We start from the raw sequence: 2492 nt of genomic DNA on the forward strand, positions 1-2492 counted from the left end.
TTGCCACAAGTGCATTGTGCCACCTACCAATCGAAAGGAAAAAAATAATGTGCACATTTCCACAAGAGAAATTCTAGCCTGCTTTTTACATCCAACTCAAAAACTGCAGTCGAGGTGCTTTCGATTGTACTCAGAACTCGGAAATTCTGCCTTCTGAATAGGAAGATGCAGGTAACACCAGACTGCAGATGAGCTGCTTACAGGGCTGGACTGGGACAAAAAAAAAAATCATCCCAGGGAATATGACTATGGGAATATGATTTTTCCCACCATTATAGGAAAAATCATAAAGCCTTTGAATGAAAACAAACGCTGTTGTGACAGTGATGTACACTGTTCTGATGGTATATATGTATCAATCTATCATTGGCCTCATTCAAGATGGTGATGAGCCTGCATACCGGCAGGAAGTTGAGCGGCTGGTACTCTGGTGCAGTCAGCACAATCTGGAGCTGAACACTTAAGACTGTAGAGATGAAAGTGGACTTCAGGAGACATCCCTCAACTCTGCTCCCCCTCACCATATCAGACAGCCCTGTGTCAACTGTGAAGACCTTCAAGTTCCTGGGTACAACCATCTCCCAGGACCTGAAGTGGGAGACCAACATCAACTCCATCCTCAAAAAAACCCAGCAGAGGATGTACTTCCTGAGACAACTGGGGAAGTACAGTCTTCCACAGGAGCTTCTGTCACGGTCTGGAGGGCAGACCGTGGGGGATGTAGGAGAAAGGACCCAAAACGCAGACTTAATGGAATGAACAGTGGGTTTATTTACAGTGAGGTAATTGTACACCACACATTAAATCTCCAAAAGTGCTCCCTCGACTCCCGTGATGTGTCTTCTCCCAAGTGCTGGTATCCCGTGCTCTCTGCCCCTGTGCCTTCACACACCCCGTGTGTCTTGCAGTCCTGTGTTCCGCTGTCCTCCTGGGGAAAAACACAGACACAGCCGTTATGGCACCAACTCCGGCAGGCATACACTTTAACAACACTAGAAACACTGACATGGAGTCTAACTCAACGATCCTGCGCCGGAGGAAGCTCCATCGCTCTGTTAAGTAGCTCCCCCGACGATCCTGATCAGAAGCAGGTGTGTGGTAAGCTAGGCGTGACCAGCAGCTGGCAGGGCCACACCCATCAGGCCTGCAGGTGGCTGTCCTTCATCCTCCAGCCTCACACACACACACACACACACACACACACACCAGCATGGAACACAAGAGCACAGTGCAGCAAACGTACATCCAATACACTAATAACAATAAAGGTCCACACTGTTCACGAACCCCGAGTCCCCGGCACCGGGTCCGTGACAGCTGCTGATCCAGTTCTACACTGCGGTCATTGAGTCTGTCCTGTGCTCCTCCATCACAGTCTGGTATGGAGCCACTAAACAGGACAGGAGCAGACTGCAGCGGACTGTACGGGCAGCAGAAAGGATCATCGGCACCCCCCTGCCCTCCATCCAGGATCTGTACCTCTCAAGAACCAGGGAACGGGCAGGGAACGGGCTGGTTTCCTCTTTCTGGCGCAAAGTGGGCGATAAACAAACAAGAGAGAAAAGCCGATCAGCTGATCATTGATCAGTTTTATGATTGAAGTAGAAACAGGAGAGGAGAGAATGAGAGAAGAAGAGGCAGCTGTGCAGCGTAAACACAGAATAACTCCAGCTTTGTGTCTTTTTCATTGTAGCTGAAGTCCGGGACAAAATGTTCCTTTTCACCTCAACACGAAACCCGTAATATTTTCTCTGAATACGAGACGATTCCGTTTTTTACGGGACGGTTGGCAACTCTAATAATTAACCTTATGAACAAAATAAAGTTCAACATCAGTAACATAGCACCCACCCAGCTGTATAGAAACTCCGTCATGCTAGCTAGCACGCAGTACGAAAAAGTCAGCATAACGAAAATAAACTCCACCTAAACTTGGTTCATAATCTGACCCAGATGGACTGCAGGTTATAACTTCTTACCTGAAGTTCAGTTCACCTGACACTCTCGGACCAGCGGCCACTTCGGGTCTCTCCTCTTGCCTCCCTTTTCCTTCATCCACCTGCTGGCCTCCACCACTTGCTAATGTTATTGAATCTGTGGAAGCTCCGCGATAGCCACCACACGAAGTAACGAATAACGAGCATATTTAAATCCCAGTAACTAGTAACGCGTTCCTGGTTTTGGCATAATAACTAGTTACCGTGCTCGTTACCACAATAATAACGTAGTTACTGTAACGCGTTACTTAATAACGCGTTAGTCCCAACACTGAGGACGGGTAATAATAATAATGGATTGGATTCTATATAGCGCTTTTCAGGGCACCCAAAGTGTAAAGTGTAAAGTAAAGTGTGCGTGTTAGTCCCCATAGGGAAATAGTTCCTCTGCATTTAACCCATTCACCCAGTGAAGCAGTGGGCAGCCACCAGTGCAGCGCCCGGGGAGCAGTGTGTAGGGACGGTACCTTGCTCAGGGGTACCTCAGGGTAGCCG

At 48.2% G+C, this 2492-nt stretch overlaps 1 long non-coding RNA gene across 1 annotated transcript; it reads right to left on the reverse strand.

Moving 5' to 3' along the window:
- Nucleotides 1-836: 836 nt before the first annotated feature.
- On the reverse strand, nucleotides 837-2092 carry LOC147309485 (uncharacterized). Its single transcript, XR_015125878.1, has 3 exons — nucleotides 1980-2092; nucleotides 1007-1526; nucleotides 837-928 (listed from the first exon to the last, which is right to left on the reverse strand). It is a non-coding gene; the product is annotated as an uncharacterized LOC147309485 (long non-coding RNA).
- Between the last annotated feature and the right edge of the window lie 400 nt (nucleotides 2093-2492).

Source organism: Aulonocara sp. 'chitande type north' Nkhata Bay, linkage group LG17 (genome assembly GCF_057382095.1).
Source record: "Aulonocara sp. 'chitande type north' Nkhata Bay isolate Kocher_YH1m ecotype deep benthic linkage group LG17, A_spYH_male_GT1.1, whole genome shotgun sequence".
NCBI classification, from domain to species: Eukaryota; Metazoa; Chordata; class Actinopteri; order Cichliformes; family Cichlidae; genus Aulonocara; species Aulonocara sp. 'chitande type north' Nkhata Bay.